Raw genomic sequence first — 27,961 nt, forward strand, 5'->3', positions numbered from 1 at the left:
TATCCATAAACCTTTCTGAGAATCAAACCACAAATTCAAGGTGTTAGTGAAATCCGTTTGGAAAGTTGGAGTAACCAATTTGAAGGTCTCAAGGAGTACTATCAGATTTCAGGACCTGTTTTACTGCAGAATTAAATGTTGATTTTTTATAAATTTAATTATTTTCGAATTATTTTCATGAAAAATATGAATTTTTGTTCGGATGATTGTTTGTATGATTTGATGATTGCATGTTGTAGAGCTTGTTATCCTGATGATTTTGGTATATTATACGTCTGATTTGGAGTCCAATAACATGTTCAAATTTGATTTTGATTTTCGAATTTCAAAATTAGGGTTTATAACCCGTATGAATGTTCTTAATTGAAATTTGGGGGTTTCTTATTCTGGAATAGATTGATGTTGTGATATAGTGGATTGTGTTCCCTGTAAAATTTGCAATCCAGTCATATAAGTTTCATGAATCAACGAGGTCTGTAGAGAAGGGAATTGTGTTTTGAATATTTCCGAAGTTCGCCGGAAACTGGCAAACTTCACGGCCAAATTCCGGCCAACTCAGGGATTGTTAGATCGATTTGATTGCATGGTTATGTTCCTGGTAATCCGTAGATGTGATCTGGAGCTTGTGGCAAGGTGAGGAGGCCGGAATCGTGTTCTCCGGCCACCCCTGTGTTTTCCGGCGACTGGACTGCAAAATTGCAGTTTAGTCCCTGTAGTTTTGTAGATGATGAAGTTTAGTCCCTGAAGTTTCCAGACTTTGCAAAAATTGGATTCCTGTTTTAAAAATGTTCAAAAATCATATTTCCTATTTATTTTTATTATAAAAATCCGTTTTTAATTTCTGAAAATTTTAAAAATTATTATTTTAATTCCGAAAATTATTTTTAATTCACAAATAAATCTGAATTAATTAGTTAATTAATTTCAGTTAATTTTTAATTGATTAATTAGTCAATTAATTGATTAATTGATTTAATTAATTATTAATTGATTTTTAATTAATTATTTAATTAGATTTAATTATTTAAAAATGATTTAAAAATTTCGAAAAATAGTTTCGAGCTTTAAAATATTATTCTAAATTATTTTCAAGGCTCGATAATTATTCTAAAATTGTTTCGGAGCCAGAATTGGCCAACCGAACCCTGTTTATTATTCCGAAATTGATCCAACGACCCGTTTTAATTCCGAAAAATGTTTTAAAAATCATTTTAAATACCAGAAAGCCTATTTATGACCCGAAATATCTTTATAAATGATATGTCATTGATTACGTGATGTATTATGTGTGACTTGTTGATTGACTGTCGGTTTATATATTCGATGATTACTGTTTATGGCGTAACTTTTAATCCGTTAATCGGATTTGGGTGAAACGAAGGGTAGATAGAAGTATGTGTTGAACAGAATCCTATGAGTGGAATATTAATAGATACTTATGATGCCTAGCAGAGTAAGCAAGGCGTAAGAAAGATAAGCAGGTGATCAGAAAATAGAATTGACATGTAGAAAATACAGCAAGTGAGCAGAGATTAGAAGCGAGGCATAGGAGAAACAGATGAATGGTGGTTTAATAGAGTCGTAGACAAGTACAAGTGAGGTTGGAATCAATTATGATAAGGCAAGTACTTCTAAACCTTTCTCGAGATTTATTGCAAATATTTCTAAACTCTCTTGTGACCTATTGTTAATATTCAAAATAGCTCTGTTTTATATTGGAAATACTTTGAATCCTCCAGCCTTGAACCTGAGCCACATCATTTGATCTTTGAGCCGTAAGCCTTATTCTTTGTGAACCATTTCTTGTGGATTTACCAAATATTAAACCACACAAATACGATACTACTCCACAAATATATATCCATCATATACCAAACATTGGAACAAAATTGTTTATATATACAAAAACTTTTATACTTAACCATACCTTGTGATATCAAAGCACTAAAACTTTGGAAATACACTATTCATCTAATACCCGATTATCCTACCGGCTGGAGGCCACTTCTTTTATGTATTTTGACATACCCTTTTTGGTAACTATGAACTTTTACCTTGCTCTTTTACAAATGTTTTATGGTTATGGATTATGATCTGGTTTTATTGAACTCTATTGTTTATCATATTGAAATGCTTTAGAATTGGATAGTTTTCTTTGTATGGACCAGATTCGTGGTCAGACCATATCGATGGTCAAGTTAGGCCAATGTGTGCCTTGGATCCAGTAGTTAGAGCAGTGCTGTGTGCTTTGCTCGGGGTTAGTGTGTGACTGATCAGCAGCCTAACCTTGGTTTTAAAAACTTAAAATGAATATCCAATTCTATTGGTTGTTTAACAAGAAACTTGATTCCTTTGAATCATCTCATTTATTATTATCTAACCTCAGTTATTGATAATATGACTTGCTGAGCTAGTTAGCTCACTCTTGCGAATCTTTTTATATATTCTACAGTTAAGAAGGATACGGTTGATAGCAAGGTTTCCCAGTTCAATGTTCGAGCTAGGATTCCAGATTATGATTGATCGAGCTAGCAGGAGCTTATGGCAGTAATGAGATAGCAAGGCTGTAAGAATGATTTTATTATCAATTGTAAGTTAAATTAGTTGGGATTTGGTACGATGTAATAATTAAGGTTGTGGCTTGTTTTCATACTTTAACCTGTTGCGATTCGTGGTTTTGTGAAGCAGGGTCATTATAAATAATATTTCTTATACAGGTTGATATATTGTGTTTGTGTTGTGGATCCCAAACTTCTGACCCGGGTTTGGAGGGCGCCACAGGTTGGTATCAGAGCTACATGTTATAAGTCACTGAAACAAGCCTAGATTGTCGGGATCGGGTAGAGGGTTAGGATTAGGAATAGGAAATAGAAAGATAAGCCATCGTGAGGTTGAGTGCGACTGTATAGTAGGTCTCTGACACGGTTCGTGTTGCGATTCGGGGTTCTTAACTCGCGACGTGATATCCAGGCAATGGCAGATCCTTATTTCCCTGCATCAACTGATCATTTGGAGCCTTCCGTTTAAGGATCGTCATCTTCTCCCAGATTCGATTTGCGCCTTGTTCTCCATCAGTATTAATGGTATTACTTTCTGTTATGACAGTTGCGCCTCTCCAAGTTATTCAACGCTATTCTATCATCTCTCGATATGAGACTACCTATTCAAGAACCTTCATTTGCTTATTCTTGTTCTTTTGAACATTCAACTATGAATGTATCTTTTCTGTCTATTATACACCATATTCTACATCCTTAGTTTAAAAACCTTTCTACCGAAACAACAGCGTTTGCGAGAAGGGACGCGATAGCGGCAGTAAACGGTGAGTATTGAGATATAAATTAAGGTGAGAAGGAGTTTAGAAAGAAGATTCAAGTGTTCTGGAGGATGGCTGTATCCGGTTAAAAGAAGCTATTAGTAATTAGGCCACTCATGACTAGCTTGTGGAATTGAGTAGATAAGTGTTGAAGAAAGAGGGTTAGAGGAGATTAGGGATCTGAAGATTTCTTGAAATTAATGATGTTGTAATGATGTGATATTAGCTGACTTGTTGACTATGGGATAGTCTGTTCCACTTAATGATTGCAAAGTGGTTAACGGGGATACTACCACTATGGGAGCCTTAATGTGAAGCTACAAATAAGATAACGTGCAACGACAGCGGAAGTTTTAATTGATTACGGAAAGTAATAGACCCCAATGAAGGAGAGGAGATAAATGGAAGTGAATGGACCTTTGAGTGATCATTCTTTAACTTGATATTTGGTCATAAGAAAGACAACAACCAACTCATATAGTGAGGACAACCAGAGGTGTGATTTTCAAAATTTTCAAAATTTTTAACAAGTTTTCGAAAAAGATTTTTCCTCACAACATTTCTAAAAGCCTTTTCGAATAAAATAAGTTTTAAACATCGGTTGTCAAGTTACTACTTGAGTTTCTTGTTTGTCAAAAGGCTCGGATTAGCTGCAAGGATATTATTTTAGATTTAGTATTGTTAATTCAGAGGACGAAGTAATCTGCGATTATGAGGAAGTTGGTTATTCCTAACAAGAAGGTAAAAATATTGTTTGATAAGATTAACAACAAAACCAGCGTATGGAATAACTATTCATCCAATTACTGGGATTATCAGAGTTCGAAGAATTCATTGATTAAACGGAAGCCTGAGCATGACCGAAGAAGATTGGGAAAATTTCCAGACTCTTCTAAAGGAAGAATATTATTAATAAAATGATCGTTATGTTGAATGATTTATGGTTATTCCAAATTAGAAAGAGGAAACTCAAGGTTATCTGATAAGAAAGCCATTATGATCAAATTGTTAAAGTATTATACGTGTAGGTACGACGTTACAGATGCGAGACTTAACAAGTAAGAATCTACCATAATGCTTAGTTACGAAGGCATTTTAGCATACTTCTAAAGTTATTATATGATTCAATTGGGATATGATCAATCAAACTCGAAAGATGAATACAAGTGAAATGTGGATGGTGATCAATGGTATCATTCTTGTCATCAACATTACAGCGTATATTCCTTTTTAATTCCTAAAAATGTATGAACTTCTTTTCTTAATAAATTCTTTCTGATAACATCAAAACGGAGAATTTTGCATTCCTTTCAAATTTAATTGTTCCCCTCGGATTTTGTTTTCTGATTGGGACAAACAGTGTTATGATGAAACACTTTGTCGGAATGACAAAGAGTCGGGTGGGACGCCACCTAATCATGTGCTGTATGCCACACGGTATTAAAGACTGGCCATCTTCAGTACTAATATGGTTGTCTCATTCATATTCAAATCATTACTTCTTCTTTATCTTCAACTCTAAGTTTATTAAAATTGTGAATCCTTCTATTTGTTTCATTGTACCGTTGTTCCTTGCGAGAGTTTTTCAAACAAAAGTTAACGTATTATACACTCAGCGGGCAAAGTCTCATCTACCTCGCATGCATGGGAAGGAAACAAGGGCATATGGTGAAAATTACAAATCACTGTCCCTAGCCCGGGATGCATTAACAGTTAAGGGAATCTACTTCAATAAGGGATACGTCTCCGAGAACGAGAATTTGCGATATGTTATTTAGAATATGGATGTGATGACGTGGAAGATTATTGCGGATACCTTATGCGTTAAAGTATTAAAAGATATGGGAGCAACTTGATCATATATTTCTCAAGGTTTTATTGATAAGATGAATTATCCTGTCAAATCATTAAGTTTAGGACTAAAGGACTAGCAAATTAAGAACGTGCAGTCATTAAATATGTAAGTACCAATGACGGAATCGATATTTCTGGCATTAAGATGTGAAGAATTGATATCATTTGAGATAAGAAGATTTGATATTATTATAAGGAGTGGATTAACTATTCAAGTGTGATGCCCAGGTAAACCGTCGTGACGGAAGATAGTTCTGGAGACGCCAAAGGAGAACATGAAGAAGTTTAAAGGACAAAGGAAAGTAAAGAATTTGTTAAAAATAATTTAAGATTATAGTGACCAAAATATAAGTGCTATGGCGATTATAAATAAGAGTTAGGAGCAGACCGAACTTGAAGATTTTACAGTATCAAGACATATTTCCAGATGAGTTACCAATATTTCCTTTAGATAAAGAAAATGTGTTTATGATTGATTTAGTACGTGAAATGAAGCCAGTGTTCAAAGCCCCGCGCAGAATGGCACCAGATAAAATGAAGAAGTTACCAGAGCAAACGCATGAGATGATTAAAAGAAAAAGCAACTGGACCTAGCGTACCCCCTTAAAGTGCACCGGCACGATGTGTTAATAAGAAAGATGGAAGGGTGAGATTATGTGTTAGCAAAAGCTCAACAAGTTTACTCTCAAGAGCAGATATCTGTTACCTCGAAACCAATGATTTGTTTAACTAAATGAACGAAGCAAGGTATTTTTATAAGATTGATTTAAGACTGGGTATATTACCAAGTGAAGATTGAACTTATGGACATATCAAAGATGATTTTCAGAACTCAGTACTGTTGTTATAAAATTCTAGAAATGTTAGTGGGATGAACTGATATACCAGTGATATTTAAATTTGATGAGTAGAATTTTGAAGGAAGAATTTGGATAAGATATACTTGCGTTAATTAAGAAGAACCATGCAACCTATACAATGATAGCTGAAGAGTCAAAGAAGAAAGAAGCGGTATAAAAAGAGTTTACCAGATAAAAACTTTAATGGCAGGAGGTATAATTCTTAGTATAGACAGTCAGTAAGGAGGAGACAAAAGGGGATTCAGCAGAAAAAAAAAAAATTAAAGATAGTATGAATGAAGAAAGACCAGAAGCACCAACAAAAGTAAGAAGTTTTATCATGGGCCAGTTATTATTGGAAATTTGTGCAAGATTTCTTGAAAGTTGTAATATTAGAGATGAAGTTAACCAGGAAAAGCAAGAAGGTTATATGAAATGGAGAAGGGTGAAGAAAGCTTTGCGGAGTTAAATGAAAGAATGGTTACAACACCTATTTTATCACTTTGAAAGCATCAGGGGGATTTGGTAGTTTATAGTGATACTTCTCGTAAGGGAATAGGATGTGTGTTGACGCAAAACAATAAAGTTATTGCATATGCATCCAGACAACCGAAACCTTATGAGCAGAAGTACCCTACTCATAACTGGGAATTAAAAGCAACAATAATATTCATTTTGAAAGATTGGGAAATATTATAAGTATAGAGAAAGATGTGAGATATATACGGACCACAAGAGTTGAAGTATGAACTCTCTAGGAAAAGCAAATGTAGTGGCAAGAGATGAGCAAGAAGGAGAGAGAATGAACATAGAGACTGTACCAGAAGAATTATCTATGGAATTCTAGAAGTTGGAATTGGAAGTCAGAGTGCATGATCCAAAAGGAGTGAGAATATATAAGTATAACTTTTCAGTCGGGATTGTTAGAAAAGATAAAGAAGTGTCAGGAAGAGGTAGTAGATCAGGATATAAATCATTTAGTATGGGAAGAATAGTGCACGCAAAAAGGACGATCAAGGTATTCTTAGGATTTCTTCTAGAATTTGGATTCCACCAGTGATGGAACTGAAGAATGAAATTTTACAGGCAGCTCATAATTTGAGGTATTCAATCCATTCAGGGAGTACCAAGATGTATAGAGATTTAAAGGAAATTATAGGTGGTTAGATATGAAGTGGGGAATTGTGGAATGAATTAGCAGATGTTATATATGTCAACAGAGTTAAAGTAGAGTATCAGAGATCAAGTGGATTGCTACAGTCATTGGAAGTTTGAAAGTGGGAGCATATCACCATGGATTTCATAGTTGGGGTTACCAAGCACAAAAACTAATCATGATGCCGTTTGGCTTATAGTGGATAGATTTACCAAGTCAGCTCATTTTCTGCCTATAAACGAAAGATTTTCGCTCGATAAGTTGATCCATAGGTGCCTGAAGGAAATTGTAGTTTGTCATGAAATTCTTGTGTCTATCGTATCTGATCGAGATCCAAGATGTAATTCGAGATTTTGGAAGAGTTTTCAAGAATGTTTAGGAACAAGATTGAATATGAGTACGACTTACCACCCGCAGACGGACAACTAGAGTGAAGGAACGATCCAAACAATCGAGGACATGCTACGTGTTTGTGTTATTGATTTCAAAGGAAGTTGGGACGAGCATTTATCCCTGGTAGAGTTTGCTTATAACAACAGTTATCACGCCAGCATTGGGATGCCACCTTATGAAGCCCTTTATGGATGCAAATGTAGATCTCCAGTATATTGGGATGAAGTAGGAGAATGCAAAATACTGGACCTGAATTGGTGCAACAGACAAAGGAAGTTGTTGAAATTATCCAGAAGAGATTAATAGCCGCACAAGATCGTCAGAGAAAATATGCAGACCAGTCAAGAAAAGACATGGAATTTGATGAAGGAAGCTTGGTATTATTGAAAGTATCACCGTGGAAAGGACTAACGAGGTTTGGGAAGAAAGGGAAGCTAAGCCCAAGATATGTCAGACCTTTTGAAATCCTAAAGCGCATTGGTAAAGTAGCTGACGAGTTGGCGTTACCCCCGCACATGGAGCACATTCACAATGTTTTTCACGTATCGATGTTCAAGAAATATAATCCAGACTTCAGGCATGTAATAGAATATGAGCCAATAGAGCTTCAGGCAGATTTATCATATGTAGAGAGTCCGATAGAGATTCTAGAGGAAAGAGAGAAAGTATTGAGAAATAAAGTGGTAAAGTTAGTAAGAGTATTGTAGAGAAACCCAAAGGTTGAAGAGTCAACCTGGGAGTTAGAAAGTGATATGAGAGAAAAGTACCCTTATTTGTTTTCTTAGGAGATTCTGATGACAGAATCCTTTTAAGGGGGAAGGATGTAATATCCAGGATATATCGTGTAATTATTTTTGCTAATAAATAATTAGTATGTATGTTCAGTATCTATTTTCTGAATTATTTGTTAAGTGTTAAATATGTTTGGATGTTTAAAAATATTATTAATTGAGTATTTCAATTTTTTTATGTCCAAAATAAAATATAGATAATTGTCATATCTTCCTAATTATTTTTATGTTAATTTATGAATTTATAGGAATCATATGGATTTTTTTTTAAACTCTTGTTCCGGGTATTTAAAACCTATTTTAAGAAACGGGAAACCAACCACCGTTAACCGTTTTTACGTTTTTAGAACCCGAAACTCTTCCGAGAACTCCTTCCTAACCTAATTGCAATATTCCGAGCATTTTTCCGTGTTTCGACTTTTTCGATCGGCGTACGGTTTGTCCTGCGCGGGTCCTGGCGCAAACATTTTCGATACAATATTCGTTTCGGTAAATCAATAAACCCGTATTTTCGATAAACGGGAGCTTTTTATTAAACTATCCCAATTATCACCTCGTAGTACGTGTAACCAGGCGCTGAGACCAAGACCGCAGTACAAATTGTACTGATTTGGATAATTATCCCGAAAACCGATACCGTTTGGACCAGTTTTTATAAATAAACGTACCGTTTTATATCCGGAATGATCCAACGGGATACTAATTCTCCGTAATTATAAATAGCCTTTTACCGTATTTTATTTCGTATCAAAATCATTTGCAGACAGATAATTATATAATTTTTACAGAGAAAAATCATATATCCATAAACCTTTCTGAGAATCAAACCACAAATTCAAGGTGTTAGTGAAATCCGTTTGGAAAGTTGGAGTAACCAATTTGAAGGTCTCAAGGAGTACTATCAGATTTCAGGACCTGTTTTACTGCAGAATTAAATGTTGATTTTTTATAAATTTAATTATTTTCGAATTATTTTCATGAAAAATATGAATTTTTGTTCGGATGATTGTTTGTATGATTTGATGATTGCATGTTGTAGAGCTTGTTTTCCTGATGATTTTGGTATATTATACGTCTGATTTGGAGTCCAATAACATGTTCAAATTTGAGTTTGATTTTCGAATTTCAAAATTAGGGTTTATAACCCGTATGAATGTTCTTAATTGAAATTTGGGGGTTTCTTATTCTGGAATAGATTGATGTTGTGATATAGTGGATTGTGTTCCCTGTAAAATTTGCAATCAGTCGTATAAGTTTCATGAATCAACGAGGTCTGTAGAGAAGGGAGTTGTGTTTTGAATATTTCCGAAGTTCGCCGGAAACTGGCAAACTTCACGGCCAAATTCCGGCCAACTCAGGGATGTTAGATCGATTTGATTGCATGGTTATGTTCCTGGTAATCCGTAGATGTAATCTGGAGCTTGTGGCAAGGTGAGGAGGCCGGAATCGTGTTCTCCGGCCACCCCTGTGTTTTCCGGCGACTGGACTGCAAAATTGCAGTTTAGTCCCTGTAGTTTTGTAGATGATGAAGTTCAGTCCCTGAAGTTTCCAGACTTTGCAAAAATTGGATTCCTGTTTTAAAAATGTTTAAAAATCATATTGCCTATTTATTTTTATTATAAAAATTCGTTTTTAATTTCTGAAAATTTTAAAAATTATTATTTTAATTCCGAAATTATTTTTAATTCACAAATAAATCTGAATTAATTAGTTAATTAATTTCAGTTCATTTTTAATTGATTAATTAGTCAATTAATTCGAAAATTAAATTGATTAATTGATTTAATTAATTATTAATTGATTTTTAATTAATTATTTAATTAGATTTAATTATTTAAAATGATTTAAAATTTCGAAAAATAGTTTCGAGCTTTAAAATATTATTCTAAATTATTTTCAAGGCTCGATAATTATTCTAAAATTGTTTCGGAGCCAGAATTGGCCAACGAACCCTGTTTATTATTCCGAAATTGATCCAACGACCCGTTTTAATTCCGAAAAATGTTTTAAAAATCATTTTAAATACCAGAAAGCCTATTTATGACCCGAAATGTCTTTATAAATGATATGTCATTGATTACGTGATGTATTATGTGTGACTTGTTGATTGACTGTCGGTTTATATATTCGATGATTATTGTTTATGGCGTAACTTTTAATCCGTTAATCGGATTTGGGTGAAATGAAGGGTAGATAGAAGTATGTGTTGAACAGAATCCTATGAGTGGAATATTGATAGATACTTATGATGCCTAGCAGAGTAAGCAAGGCGTAAGAAAGAGAAGCAGGTGATCAGAAAATAGAATTGACATGTAGAAAATACAGCAAGTGAGCAGAGATTAGAAGCGAGGCATATGAGAAACAGATGAATGGTGGTTGAATAGAGTCGTAGACAAGTACAAGTGAGGTTGGAATCAATTATGATAAGGCAAGTACTTCTAAACCTTTCTCGAGATTTATTGCAAATATTTCTAAATTCTCTTGTGACCTATTGTTAATATTCAAAATAGCTCTGTTTATATTGGAAATACTTTAAATCCTCCAGCCTTGAACCTGAGCCACATCATTTGATCTTTGAGCCGTAAGCCTTATTCTTTGTGAACCATTCTTGTGGATTTACCAAATATTAAACCACACAAATACGATACTACTCCACAAATATATATCCATCATATACCAAACACTGGAACAAAATTGTTTATATATACAAAAACTTTTATACTTAACCATACCTTGTGATATCAAAGCACTAAAACTTTAGAAAAAACACTATTCATCTAATACCCGATTATCCTACCGGCTGGAGACCACTTACTTTTATGTATTTTGACATACCCTTTTTGGTAACTATGAACTTTTACCTTGCTCTTTTACAAATGTTTATGGTTATGGATTATGATCTGGTTTTATTGAACTCTATTGTTTATCATATTGAAATGCTTTAGAATTGGATAGTTTTCTTTGTATGGACCAGATTCGTGGTCAGACCATATCGATGGTCAAGTTAGGCCAATGTGTGCCTTGGATCCAGTAGTTAGAGCAGTGCTGTGTGCTTTGCTCAGGGTTAGTGTGTGACTGATCAGCAGCCTAACCTTGGTTTTAAAAACTTAAAATTAATATCTATTCTATTGTTGTTTAACAAGAAACTTGATTCCTTTGAATCATCTCATTTATTATTATCTAACCTCAGTTATTGATAATATGACTTGCTGAGCTAGTTAGCTCACTCTTGCGAATCTTTTTATATATTCTATAATTAAGAAGGATACGGTTGATAGCAAGGTTTCCCAGTTCAATGTTCGAGCTAGGATTCCAGATTATGATTGATCGAGCTAGCAGGAGTTTATGGCAGTAGTGAGATATCAAGGTTGTAAGAATGATTTTATTATCAATTGTAAGTTAAATTAGGTGGGATTTGGTACGATGTAATAATTAAGGTGTGGCTTGTTTTGTACTTTTAACCTGTTGCGATCCGTGGTTTTGTGAAGCAGGGTCATTATAAATAATATTTCTTATACAGGTTGATATATTATGTTTGGGTTGTGGACTCCAAACTTCTGGACCTCGGGTTGGAGGGCGCCACATCCACTGATGTCAATCTTTTTAGGATGGAATTAAATTCGTTCAAATGATCAACAACACAATCGCCTTCATTCAATCTAGTGGCAACTAACAAGCGAATCAAATACACCTTATTTGAAGCAGACGGCTTCTTATACATGTTTGACAAAGTCTTGATCAAACCATAAGTTGTCGTTTCCTTGACGATATTGTAAGCAACATTCTTCGCCAAAGTCAACCTGACAACCCCAGAGCCTTCCTGTCAAAAAGCTTCCAGTCTTCATCCTTCATCGCAGTGATTTCTTCTCTTCCAGCGGTTCATCTAGTTTTTTTCTGATATAAATAATCCTCAATTTGCATCTTTCAAATCCCATAATCTTTGCCATCAAATTTGTCGATCTGTACCTTCCCGTCTTCTGCCATCGCTCCCACTCGCCTGAAAACCTAGGCTCTGATACCAGTTGTTGAGTATACAACAACGAAAACAAAACTCAAAGCGAATAAACAAGAACAAGAAAATAAACGACAATCACACAAGACAAAGATTTACGTGGCTCGGAAATTCCTACTCCACAAGTCGCCACTAATTTTATATTGATCTCTCTCAATTGGTTGTGTTATGATTTTACAATTACATGAGTATTTATAAGAAAAGAGACTGGGCCTAAATTAAAATTACAGTCCAAATCCGGAAAAGTAGACTAATCCATAAACTAATCTGAATTTGAATAGTCTATTTTCATGGGTTTAATTCATAGACTCCACAAAATCCAACATCTCATTGTTATTGTATTTTCTTGAAATGTGTAGAATGTGAACGTTAACGTTAACTATCCTTGATGTGATGTTAACGGATAAATGATGAAGTTTATATGTTTTAAAATAGAGAAGTAATGTGTTTTGTGTAAAAATGAAATATGCAGGTGTATTTTGTATTATAGGGGGGGTTTAAGGGGGGAAAGAAGAAAAATTGTCCAATCAGCTTATAGATTGCTTTTAATCGTTGTTATCAATAAAATATTTATTCTCCACAATTATTCCACTAATTCTACATATTTGATTTTAAATATTTGTTAAAGCATAGCTAAAACATGAATAAAATATAAATTAACAGCTATTATACATAGTATTATTGGAGTTGACTTGTCAAACTATGTAATAATTTACTAAAAACCTATTATTTACATTTATTTTTAAGATTGGACTACGAGGACTCTCATATATACTTTGAGGTTAACGAACGCTGATATAATTTTTTACAAAACGTTCAAGAATATGGATGGTATGGATGATATGCTTTCTCATTTGTATCGATCGTTTGATCAAGAAATGTTGGTGTTTTAATTAAAAACTAATTTACAGCTTGAATCCCATAATCTTGGTCAGTCACAATTTAGTTTTAATAATTTAAACTTTAACTGTTTGCACCATAAAGTTTAGAAATGCTGTCAATTAGTATTCATTTCACGTTTTTAACATTAAATGAGACGTTATTGTTAATTATGGGAGGGTATTTATGCTAATGTATGTTTTAAAAAAAATATGTATAAACATTATTGGAGTTTGTTATTCTCAAAGCTTATTTTAGCTAAATATTTTATATCGTAACAGTTTGCATTCTAATATTAAATTCAATAAAATAAATAAGTTTTATAAAATGATTCAATTCATTTTTACCAAATTTTATTATAATTTATAAAAGTGTTGGTATAATTTAAAATCAATAAACATGCTGATAATTTGGGTGGTGAAAAAATATCATTTGAGATGTTACTTTTTAATTTATTATTACTGTTACACATAATATTAAATGTATGGAGATAATTTCTTAGAGCAACCTATAATTTTTTTATATATATATTGAAATAATTTTGTTAAACTTTTATATAAAAAGCCTAGATATTAAGAATTGAATAAATTTTGTGAAAAGAAAATGGCGATATTAAATAGTAATTTATTTACGGGATAAATGTGTTATCATTAATAAATGTAAGTATAATATCATACTCAGATTAAAAGTAAATAATTACAAGTCAAATATAATAAGCGTAATAGAGATAATAGGCTAAATACTGCCTGTGTCCCGTACATTTCTTTACAGTTAATATTTTGGCCCGTGCCATCCATTTCTTTACATTCCAAAAATAGTAAACTTTTAATAATATAAAACACTATTACACCCACTAACTTCCTCCACTCTCTCAAATTTATTATTAAATATTAAAAGGTTCCACTACTTTAACCATTTTTCATCATTTTTCATACTTTATCTACTTTTATATATATATATATATATATATATATATGGTCTCCGTGCCCACCAGAGATGTAAAATCCTGATGGGATGGAGGGAGTATGATTTGTAGATTTTATAATTATAATCTAATTTTATATATGGAACTTTAAATCATTCTTTTTTTACTTTTCTTTCTCGTTCCAAGTAATTATAGTTGTGATACAATCACTAAATTAATTGTTTTTTTGAATCAAAGGAAATTCATTAATTATGTAAACTTTCAGACAATAGTATCTCCACAAATGACTTGGAGGAGATGGAAAATCACAGAAACTGTTTACATCACAGGGCATTCTCGCCATATAATGGGGCTACCCTGTTCGCTTTGTTTCTGATAAATCTAGCAGCTAATCTTCTTGTCCTTGGAGAAGATCCCTGCATTGCTGTACCATATGGCCAAACTCCAGTCTGTTCTCCTTCGGGTGCTGCAGCTCTTGAACACTAACCAAAGAATCACTTTCGATAATCACTCTCCCTGTTGTTCGCTCATTGGCCCATGTTAGAGCTTCAAGAATACCTAACAACTCTGCTTCAATAACAGGCACTCACCTTCAATCTTCAACGTCTTCCCAACCATGTACTGGCCCCTGTGATCCTTCCAACCATCCCCAATGCGAAACCAATTCTGAGAGCTAGGCACAGCTGCATCAACATTTATTTTCAAACAACCATGTTCAGGTGGTCTCCATATGCTATTATCTTCTTGTCTGACACTTCGCACCGTTGTTCTTTGATGTCGTTTTTTGTTCACTTCTTGCCACTCCTTGATTTGGTTTTTGCTTCCTTCCATAGTTGCTGCTGGTGTCATGACTTTGTTTTCAAATATATGTTTATTCCTCTGTACCAAATCCCTGATAGTGTAGTAGAGATAGTAACCAACTCTTCCTTTAGAACCACTTGATAGTTTTTGAAGGAGCCATTCACTGCTATCTTTCGATATTCCAGTTATCTATACTAACTCCCATGTGTTGCCAGCAACTCCTGGCAAACTGACATTCAAAAATAAATGTCGCAAGTGCTCAATCTCTCCCGTGCACATACTGCATATGATTGGAGATTGGATACCTCTACTTCTCAGCCGAATTCTTATGACAACGTATTACGACAAAACCTCCATAAGAAAACTTTGGTTTTATGAGGGATCTCTAACTTCCATATCACACTTCAGCCTCGTGATTGTTGAATATCATCTTCTACTAGGTGATGTTGACACCACTAAATTAATTGTTATTTCATGTTTTGAGTGAATTTGTAACATTTATAAATTTGACTTTTCGGAATTAAGATACAAATAAAATAAAAAATAATGTCTAAGGACACAAATTATCTATTGGTTTTATTTTTGAAATACTAATATAAACGTAACATATAATAGGACATGATTATTTTTTAATAATATAAATAAAAAATAATGTAATCATTAAAAATTTACAGTAAGAATATTATGGAGTTAAAGTAAGATTTGAGCAAAGTTTCACTTAAATTATTTTCAGGTAATAACTGACATAACATCTAAATTAACGACAAAACAGCCTAATGAATCCAAAATGTCAACATTTTTTTAAGATTAAAAGTCATGGGATCACAATGAGATTCAACCACAATTTTTGACTTGCAAAGGGCAAATTAGTATAATTAAATTGCATTTTCTTTATTAAAATTTTATTTTAATTTGTTTAGTTATTTTACAAATTTATTCTAAATTAACAAGTCTAATTATTTTACCAACCTATTTTAATTAAAACATATATGATTATTTTAATTTAAACACATTTTTAGACTTGCTTTTTAAAAAATATTTTTATTTAAACATATATACCAGGACTTCTCATTTCACAAGTTTTATTATTATATTTTACTTTGATAAGACTAACTATTTACAAATTTATTTTAATAAACATACATATAATTATATTAATTTAAACATACATATGGAGATTACTTATTTTTAAAATTTTAATAATTTAAATCAGAATAAAATATATATAAAAAAAATTTAAAATAACCGACGTACCCAGATATATAAGCTAGGTAAAAAAACTAATATGAAAAGGGTAGTGCTCGTACTACTCCCTACAATTCATTGGGACGACAAATATTTTTTTGTCCACTATGCTTTTTGTACGAGGTAAATATTAAGCATATTTTCATAAAAAATATTTTTTTTTAAAAAAATAATAATATTTGAATTTTTGTTCGAAAAAAAGAATTTTTAGAATCTATCTATATACTCTTTATTAATAATCGAAACCATATATAATTTGGTGCTAAAGTAAGTACCAAATTTGATATTTACCTGATATAAGTTGACTTTTATTTCCAATAAATTTTGTTTTTAACACCACAAACAAATTTGACTCAATTCTCTGTAAAAATTATTTATAAATTATATTAAAATTTATAAGTTGCGTTAAATTAAATAAACTAACATATATTACTTTTATTTTGAAAAAACTATTAACTACAAAGTAAACTATTTAAACACGAATTTACTTTTATTCTCTGTAAACTTTATTTTCTATAATATTATTTTAAAAATAATTAAGTAATAGCAAATGACTTTAGTAACATTTATTAACTTTTAAACTAAAAACTATCAATTTAACGACTGTATTGTTTGTGTCCATCACAATGTTATTTTACTTTAAATTAAAAATATATTTTAACAGTAAAAAATTTATGGGCTGTATTTAGATTATAAGTAATATTAAATTAAATTTAATAACATCTATTTACTTGTAATTTATAAATTAATTTTTATCGATAATTTAGTAATATTAAATAAACTATATTGAAAAGGCTAATTATAAGATAATTATCAAATTATATTAATTAATATTAAATTACTATTGAAAAGATATTTGGTTTATAACATAGAGATACAATTCGTTTCACAAAATAAAACTTATATGTTAGATTATTATATCAAGTAATACAATACAAAACTAGAATTATAGTGTGAAAATTTCATAACTGATTCGATTCTTTTTAACCACATAACTATTTTTTGCAAGTACCAATTTAATATTGATATTAATATATTAATTTTATTTCATATTTTGCACGGATTATGAATAATTCTCTATAAATATTAATTCGATATTTTAGTCTCGGCCCGCGTGTGACACGAGTTATCAACTATCTATATTAATAAGCAAACCATGTTTATGTCCTAAATTTTGGTACTCACTAGAAAATTATACAATTATTTTTAAAATTTTATGTAATAAAATCTGAACTAACAAAAATTAATTTTTATTTTCTGTAATTTTATTTCCCTTCAATTTTTATTTGTTGGTGAATATCCAAACGTCGGTTTTACTTTAAAATAATCGTATTAGTTAGTTAACATGTCGGATTTATATAAGTAAATAATTAGGTGCATGAATAACCTGAACTATACGGTGAAATTTTTGAATTACGATTTACTTCGATTTTTTTTAACTACATATTTTTAAAAAATAAAAAAAATAAATTGGATACCCATTTGACAAATGCGTATCTAGTACAAAACACGATACCCAAATGACAAATGCGTATTCGAAACGGTATTTTCAGTCATCCAGTTCCAGAATGGGTATTTTCAGCAATTTGCATCAAAATTTGTTATTTTTAACATTTTTTCGATTCAGGTTGGGATGCCAAATGTAGGCAAATCTAGTCTTTTCAACAAATTGTCAATACCAGCAGAGAACTACCCCTTCTGTACCATTGAACCCAATGAGGCCCGAGTGTACATTCCGGATGAGAGGTTTAAATGGCTTTGCCAATTATATAATTAACCAAGCAGTCGGGTTTGGGACTTAATTGACAATATATTGCGTGGCTTTTTTTAGCGAATTAGGAATTGCTATTATGAAAATTGCATAAGCTCCTCGATTCCAAAATTGTTTCTACTTTTTTTTTACCCTTCTCTATTATGAACGATACTAGCTTGTCTTTTTTTAAAAAAATATTAATTTAGCAATATTTGGTATCACACGAGTAGGCATTCGCGTTTGATGATTGGATGATTGAATATGTATAAATGTACCCGACCGACCTTTCCCTCCCTTGTTCTCTTATGTGATTACTACCAAGCCAGCATGTATAATGGGCCGACCATGTAATTTTAATTCACATTTTTTTTGTTTATCAATAGGTTTCTGGACAGTGCGCAGGTATGAAGTGTAATTTCCAAAATTTTGAACTATATATACTGCTTAACTAGAAAATTTTGAAATATCAGCCCTGGTAATTGGTGCTTTTGCTTTTCAATTGTTTTTCTTTTGTTATAGGTGCTTTTGATGATCCAGAAAATACACATGTTGATGACATTGTGGATCCGTGAGGGATAGAGACCATTAGTCAAGAACTACGGCTCAAGGTAATTTTTTATCCATAGGAACTCTGGCTTGAATAACCCTGAAAAGCCATCTCTTAAATTCTTCAGCATATAGTTCTACGTAATATATGTTCATTGTCAAAGAACGCATGATTACTTAAATAGGCGAATATGTAAGTATTTAATGCATCTTGATAGGGCTGACATCGTCGTCTCCATTGAATTTGCTCAATGTTGTTAAAACCAAATCACAAATGTAACTTTTGTAATGTTTTAGTAATTTTGGTATTTACGATGAAACATAGAAACAGACAAACTTTCCCTTTCAAAGATTAGATGTTGTATAAGTGCTAAGTTTGTGAGAGGATGTACTATGATTGCACCAGTTATAAGAAACATCAGAATAATTGTACTGCTTTTAATTAAGTGGTACATGTACCATGTAGTATTATGCGTGCCAAAATGATTTGTTTGAACAATTGATATAAAGACTTGCATATTATACCTTCATATTTTGAAAATAGGATTAGCAACTTCTGCTCAGTTTTGTAATGTATTCAACTGGGAGGGAGGAAGGGAGGGATCGAGGGGGGGGGGGGGGGGGAGGGAGAGAAAGAGAGTAGGATGCATTAGGACCTTCTCCTTGAATCCTGGTCACGTGGCAGTCTTGTGCACCATGTTGCGACCTTTAATCCAGTTTTAATGTAGGTAATATATGTAGGATACAGATTAAGGACTACATTAGTTGTTTCATGGTGGTCAGGAATTTTCAACGTCGGAATTTTTCATTAATTATAGCATGCGTCCACATCCTGTTTAATTTTGACTAAATTATTGGCATGGTTCTTTCCATAAGAGAAGGTTCGAAGCTTTCTTTAGTTCAATGACTTTTACTTAGCGGGTTCCGCTTATATGCATTACTAAATGGAAATATGGAGTTAGATAATTATAGTTCTATCAAGCATTTAATTGGCCATATGATGGACATCCATGTCCCTTTTGAGATTTCTGGTAGAATTTACTGCAGATTAGAAATGGCCTTTAATACTATGAAACATTTTAGAGATGAGGAGTTTGATAATAAGATTGCTTTTTAAGCTTTCCTTGTTCAATCCAAGGACTTGTTCTTGACATATTTGTTATAATTGTTACCATGTACTGTGTTTTCTGTGAAAAATCCCCCATAGTTCCTATAAGGAAAGTGTAGCAGATTATTGCAGTTGTTTCAATTGGAATAGATAAACCATTGGTTTGAAGTTTTTGGGACTATCAATTTTACTTTTTATGTAAAAGTTAAAACTAATTGGTACAATTTTTGTAACTCAAGGAGCTTGAGTTCATGGCAAGAAGATTAGAGAATGTGGAGAAGAGCATGAAGAGGAGCAATGACAAGAAATTAAAAGTAGAGCATGAGTTGTGGCTTAAGGTTTGTGAGATTGACATTCTTATCGAGCGATACATCTTTAATATTTTAATTTATGGTCCAAAGACTTGGAATGTTTTTTCTCAAATGCTTACCTTACATATAGGTCGCTTAAGTTTTGACATGACAGATTTTCTGAATTATGCGTAGCTAAAACAGTTGCTCCAAATTGATTTCTCACAATTTTTGCTGTTTAGCACTGAAATTCTGTTCCAGTTTATGCAATAGTAAATCTACTGCTTGATTGGATGAATGTTTTTTTACGAAGCCAGCCATTGTTTCTCTTTTCGTTGCTGATGGCATTCAAATTTGACGAGAATATGGAACTAGTTAGCACAGTTATAATTCCTCTGGCATTTGTCTTGAATTATGTAGGTCCATATCTGGTTAATTTTTTATAAGATATGTTGCCAGGTTTTTACGAACTCATGGTCTCTTCTGTTATCTTCAGTCTTCTTAAAAACTCTTTTCCCATCCATTGCTCACTGGGCTACACATACCAATATACAGGGATGGGGCTTAAAAATTGTACCCTTTATTCTGAATTTTACAAAAAAAGGATGCAGCTATTTAAATTCAGAGAAGTCATCAGGCCGCTTTTTCCCATCTACATCAACATATCTGATTACTGAATCGTTAATCATTTACCATCATACTACTATCATATATTTTGCTTCTAGTAACCAAGTACATCAACTAACTGACAAAGTAGGTGTTCTTGACTTGCACTAACATGTAAATTGATTAAAGGTAATTGCTCTGGTTTTTATTAAACTACCATTTGCGCAAAATATTGTTAGCTGTGGTTTGACGTGGAAAATAATTTAACTAAGACCTTCATTCGAAATTAAAGGGCTAGTACCTTAACTTGTTTTCAGTCAAAAAGAAAACTTAAGTCAACACACCTGCATTTAAAATAATTCAGGTCAAAAGCTGGCTCGAGGAGGAAAAGGATGTGCGATTAGGAATATGGAAAGCTGCTGAAATCGAGATATTAAATTACTTTTCAATTGCTGACAGCCAAACCTGTGGTTTACTTGGTGAGTTTTCCATCGCCAAGTAAAAGTAAATTTAGCAATGAGTTTGTGGCACTGCTTATAAACTTCTACTAAAACACATATATAATGATTTGTTGATAGTGTTTCTTCATTTTGTGTATTTAGAAATTGATATTATATACCCTTTGACAATAATTAGGCATGTCCTATCTATACACAACATCCTACTAGTAATTCTATTTTCTTCTTTTTGCCAAAATTGATCATCATCCTCAATCTGATACTGTTTAAGTGAATAATTTTTTAAGCTCCATCCCAGATTTTATATATATCCTCCGGATGAATATTGTATACTGTAAGTTGCAATGTACAGTTTAAGGCTTCAGTAAGAAGAAATGTCCGGATTCTGATTTCTGAATAGTATTTATGGTGAACAAAGATTGGATTCTTCTTGTAGTATTGTTTGATTAGTTGAAAACCTCTTTGAAAATTAAGCCTGAATTCTCCTTGTCCCTTACAGTTTTTCCAGTTTTTAGATATTGTCACACTACACGTCTGATATCTGATTACAGGAAATGATTATAAAAATATCCTCATATTCAGGCTGGAGATATGCCTGTATGTAAATTTGAATTCAATGTACAGCTGTTATCTTTCTAAACTTGTTGCAGTTGTGTTACAACTTACAAGAATTCACAACATACATACACATGTGTGTTCATATCTCTACTCTCACATATCTGTGTAGGCACATTATAATGTGCATTGGACAAGTTTGCAATCACACGAACGAAATGATTACTTTGTTTGCAGGTGAATGTGAGTGAGAGAGATTATCAGAGAAAGAAGAACAATTTTCTTCCAAAGATCCATGCTTGGTATGTTTATGTTTATGACATACTATTGTTCAGTTATGGTTACTTTCTGCAGTGTTTCTCATATAAATTATAACTAGTAGTCCAGTATACATGCCAATGCTACCCCACTAGTATTAAGAGCATCTTTCAACCCATTACCCCCTATTTTTGGGTGTAATTTTTATATTAAGATATTGTAAAAATTACATTATTTTCAAATTCAACTCCAACTCACCAACACTACAATTTTACACCATCTTGTACTATATAGATTATTTTATTATTAAAGTACAAAAGTAAAGTTAAAAGTAATAAAGTGGTGGGATACGAATGGAACATATTTGTTTTAGTAAAGGATTACAAGGGCAACATGGAAATATACAAAAACTCAAAAAATTTAGTCTGTGACAATAAATTTGGTGCAACTTTTGGTGTGATACCAAATGGTGTTAATTTTTAGAGTTGAGTTGCATAATAGTTTTACACTCCAAAATGGTGTGTAATGTACATATTAGAGTTGGGGTTAGCGAGGGTCTAAGAGCATCTCCAGTGGACGTCCACCCGCCATCAAAGTCCTTTTACAGGCCAACTCATCAAAATGCGGTCATCTTAAAAAAATGGTCAATTACCTCAATGAAAAGTCTAGTCTAATTGATAGTATGTTCTATTTAATTAATTTAGTTAGAATGTTATAAAAAAATAATTTTAAACATCTTTTAATGCATTAATCAGTAAAGTAATAATAAAATATAAAAATAATGAAATGGCCAATGCCCACTTTGATGGCAAGACCACTTCTTCCTCATTGCTCCAATGCATGGTAAGCCAAAATAGCTGCCCGAGTCATTTACGTGTCTCGAGACAATCAAATGGGCAGCATCGGAGCTGCTGTAAGAGGATGTATTAATGTTTGGAATAAAAGTTACTAGATCTAAATATATGAAAACGTCAAGAGAAAAGGAAAGCGCTAGCCCCTCTTTTGCAGGCCATTATTTAAGCATGTAAGGATTTTGGCTATCTGAAATCGAAGTATGTGATTAGTTAAAGGAGTCTATATGTGCTTGTCTGACCATATATATATTTAAAAAAGATATGAAAAAAAAATCAATAATAAACAAGACCATGGTTGAGGGCTTTTATTGACGTGGTCTATAAAGTTGAACAAATTTTAGTGGCGGGATTAGTGATTGATAATGATGTTTTAGCTCTGCACATGATTTTATCCCTGATTTAGGATAATGCTTCAACAAAAATAAATATATTTCTGCTGTCCGGCATTTTGTCAGGTTATGCCGATCTTTTTATCCGGCCCAATGTAGGAAAAACGTGTGACCACCTCCATAAGGTCTATAATGCTTCAAGTTCAGTTCCTTTTGGAAGGATTATTATCTAATGACTCGGGTAATTCCTAATCTGTATACTTATCTTAATTGTCTCTTTTTTTATCTAATAAACGAGGAGAACAAAATTCTAAGAAGATTAATGTGCTTCTTTAATATAAGTTTCTGATACATGTGCAGTTTCATGTAGTTATTACCAACAATTCTTACCATGTTCTCGGAGCTGCTATCACGTTTAGGATCCTGACATTGGATAAAATAATATATCAATATGTTCTATAATCAGCTTCTGGTCAGTTACACTTTATATATGTTTAGGGTGCAGGAGCATGGGGTGAAAATATGATCCCTTTCAGTTGTGTGCTAGAAAGAAATCTTGCTGATATGCCTCCAGACGAAGCTGCAAAATACTGCATGGAGAAAGAGTTGCAAAGGTTAGTTCAGTATGGTGCTAGCTATGGAGAAATTGTAATTGTTTATGGAAAGTGCTATTTTAATGGCCATAGATGGCTCTTTAAATAGTGAAGCTGACATAGATAAACTGGGATGCAGTGCACTTCCAAAGATCAAACTGGATTCTCGGCCATCAATCTCATATCCTTTTTTACCGCAGGTCCTGACGAGGTATAATATCTGCTTGATTATCAATTTAAATATTGTAAACATTATAGTATTAATTCATTTGTTTGAATCTTTGATATGATGTTTTATATAATCTTTCTTACAGTTTGTTACAAAAGACCATGTCCACTGTTTTATTTCAAAGTTATTAACTTTATGATTTATTATTCCAAATCTTGGATTGACAAGCTTCTCTTGCGTTTGATATTGGCATCATCATGTTCACTTGCTGCAGTGTAGGTATTTCTCTCGTTTGCAACTTGCTGTGTCCGAAAATAATCATCTTACATCGAAAACCATAAAAAATAGTTTTAAGCAAAAAAAGATGGTGTAAACTTCATCCTTTGATTTCCAGGCTGCAGGGAAGTATAAACAGGAAGGGAAGATGTATGTGGTCCAGGATGGAGACATAATGTATTTAAAGTTTAATGTAACTAGTGGTGGGGAAGAAGTGAGAAACCATCCCTCCTGAAAATAAAAAATGGGACAACACATTATATATAAAATACCCTCTGGATACTTCATATGATTTGAACTAAGTTGTGATGTGTTGCTATCGGTTAATGTGATCTTCGTACTCGTCTACCTTATCCCAAAAATCAACTTGTCATCCTGCATTTCTATCACTAGCACCTACCACTGCTTATCCGGTTATCCTTTGTGATCAATTTTACAGTAAATGGAGTTATGCTTAAGGTGTCATGGCTGGAGTTTCCAGTCGAATATTCGGTGTGATTTGTATCATATGGTTCCCGTCTATAACTCGTTTAGCACTCTGCTCTGCTGCTTTTCATGTTAGATTGTGAGGTCCTTAGTCCTGATCAATTTGCCTAATTTCTATTTGTTTTTCCTCCAAAGAAACACAAAAATTTCTTCATCTTTCTATATATGTTGGCCTACTTAATTGACAAAAATAATGAAACACCATAAGAAGCACAATAATGTGGGGGTAGCACATTATGATTTATATAGCCCACATTATTTGAATGGACCAGGTAATTATTCTGTCAAGTCAGAATGAGTATGCAAAAGCTTGTTTGTCTTTTGTTTGTTTAAAGATCGTTGGTAAACTCCTTAAATGTATTTTAAATTATTGTAACCAACGTATCCATTCGTTTGGTGAAAATTGGTTCCACTCAGCTTAGTTCACGTGGAATGTTATACTCAGGTTCAACTTCTCATAAAAATAAATTTAATAATTGTGATTTTTTGATCCATTTTAGATCCTGAAAAAGGTTTTTTTTTAATACTATTTTGAGATTTTAAAATCATTAGCATTGAATATATACATTATTAATACCTTACTCCCAAATTTAAAAAAAAAAAAACGAAAACAAGTAATATCCAATGCAAATTTGAACCTAGCACGTGTTTTGTTCAAATTAAAGCAACAATTACCTATTTAATTTAAGTAATTTTTTGACGTAACTGCTAATCTTTATCAAATGTGCTAAGCACAGTATGCAAAGTAATTGTTTTTATCGAATATCTACTAATTTATGTCGAATGTGCTAGTTACATTATGTAAATTAGTTTAAATCTTCTTTTTCAAACGCATTTACTTATGATTTGCAATTATCATTTATTAAAAAAACGTTATTAACCAGCTAGAAAAATCTTTTAATTGCTAAGGTTGCATAGAGTTTTTGTTTTTTCAGAAAAATTGGGAGTGACTGATTCATAATTAATAAACTTTTTTTTTAATTTGACAGCAAAAAAATAAATCTCTATTATAAAAAATTGGCGACACACTAAGAGAATCTAGTAAGGGGTATTGAGACATAAATTTAGTAAAATCAAATTTTATCTTCTTTCATCATTAACTTTTCTGAAAATATAAAAAAATACCCATTTAAAATTTTAAAAATGTAAAGATATCTTTTGTCTGGTGTCCCCTAAACCGTCCCTGCACACATCATAATGATGCATGTTTTTCCATGTTACCATGGATCGGCCATATTTACTTGATAGATTAGTGCTATTACATGCATGTTCGCATGGATGATCATGGCCGCATGTCTGTGGTATGGACCCTACAGTAGCCGTGTTATTAGTTTACTGGCAATCATATGCAAAGGTCCCACTGTTTTGGTCCCACTTAACTAATGCTTCGTTATTATGCTCCCACCAACTTCACCTTAGGCGAGCCAACCGTGTATTTTTGTAGAGAAAGGATTTGTTCTTTTTTGCTAGAAATAATAGTAGTACAATCTTTTAGTTAATTTATCTGCTTCAGACTGGTAATCTGGTAGTTCGTTGAGTTTTTAAGTGTGAAGATATGAAATTCTTTTGGGCCACTTTCGAATATTTTGATGTTTTACCTCACCAAGTTCAAATCACGGGTGATGTTGTCACTCCCCCTCCTACCATCAAGTTTGAAGTTTAAATATTTCCTAAAGTTAAAGTATTTTATATATAAATTAATCAAAAGTCATATTTAAAAATATTTAAAAGCAGTTAATGCAATTTCCTGTATAAAAAAATAGTTAATGTAATTGGGTCGTATTTTTAAGAATAATTTTAGAAATCTCAAATTGATACGCAAAGTGGATCCCAAACGGCATGTATCGTGGTTTGGCTATAAATTAATTAATAATAATGGACCTTACATTCACATAAATTTCACCAATAAAAATATTTAAATTCCCAAATTACCCAGTCATCCAAGCCACGTTATTATGGACGAAATTTTGATAATCAATTTGGTATCCTTGGTACTATCCTGTTTTTCATAATTCATACTAAATTAAAATAAATGGAATGGGTATAATTGGTACCATTTTTCGGTTTGGTTTGGTTATCCTCACTCATGTGCGTAATCAAACTATGAGGAAGGATTGTTAGATTTATATACTAGCACTACATCATAAATGGACTACTGTAATGTAAGTGTTACGTTAGCTAAGAAAATTTGTCTTATTGTAACACTTCTAAATTAATGTTACAATAACTATATAACTAGTGTTACATAGAATGCCGGTGTTGCATAACATTTAACACCAGCACCTGGTGTTACATTAGTTATTTTTTTACTTTTTAAAAATATTAAAGTGAAAATATTATTATAAATTAGTATTAATTTCTAAAATTATGTTATTTGTAATGTCTAAAATATAAAATTTTAATATTAATTATTAAAATGTTATTCAAAATTATATTATATTTATATTATTATATTAGATTATTTTAATATTATAGAACTATACGTTTATGTTAAAGCTTTTTCCTTTAAAACAAAAATATTGCATTTTAACATTGCATATAAATATTGTAATAAAATTAAAGTAGTAAACTGGATATAAAAAACTATAAATTATATTATTTAAACATGATCAATAATATATTATATTTTTATTTATATTAATTCCTTTAAAAAAATCAAAATTAAACTAACAGAATATAAAATAACTAATATAGTTCACATTTTACCAGATAAAAAATTGAACGACGGTAAAAATTCCGCCTAAATGAAAAATCAAGCCCTCTAAGGGCATATCCCGGAACCCTATCCTCTATCCCCATTTCTAAGTAAAACCATTAGCCTTTGTTTGTCTTTCGATCTATGGCGATTAATCGATCTCAATTAATCGATTGATGGCTTAGTCTCCTTGCTCTGACAATTCTATCTGGCTTTATTTATATTTTCGATTTTACGAGTTCTATTATATGTACAATTAATTGATTTTGAATTTTCAATTGTTTTGTGTTCTTCGGTGTGGGATTTGAGGATTTATCGGCTCGTGTTCTTCTCTGATGCGATTTTGAGATTCAGGATTTCTCTACTACGCAAACTAACTTCCCTAGTTAGTCCTAATTTAATTCACTAAAATTTGAATCAAAGGTATCACAATTCATCACATTTGAATTTTAGGGTTCTGAGTTCTGATTCTTTTATATCATTTTGCTGTATTTATTTTTATTTTAGGGGTATGACTTGTGTTAGTTTAATTTGTACACTTTACTTCTTAGTTAGAGTAGTATTATCCGAATTTGCCACCTGAAGGCATGTCTTGTTCATTTTTTTACATGCTAAATGTTTCATATTTGACATAAATTCCAGTAACTGAGATGGTTACTTAAAATGAATCTGGATATTTGTTATGAATGCATTTTAATTATTTTTTTGCTTATTTTCTTGTTTATTTAAGACAAGAGAATCAAAAATTGGTAATGGGGTTTCTCTTGTTTCAAT

At 32.1% G+C, this 27,961-nt stretch overlaps 1 pseudogene; it reads left to right on the forward strand.

The window, feature by feature from the left end:
* The first annotated feature begins 15,212 nt into the window (after positions 1 to 15,212).
* Positions 15,213 to 23,952, forward strand: LOC141700245 (obg-like ATPase 1; annotated as a pseudogene).
* Positions 23,953 to 27,961: the final 4,009 nt, after the last annotated feature.

Source organism: Apium graveolens, unplaced genomic scaffold (assembly GCF_009905375.1).
Source record: "Apium graveolens cultivar Ventura unplaced genomic scaffold, ASM990537v1 ctg1946, whole genome shotgun sequence".
NCBI classification, from domain to species: domain Eukaryota; kingdom Viridiplantae; phylum Streptophyta; class Magnoliopsida; order Apiales; family Apiaceae; genus Apium; species Apium graveolens.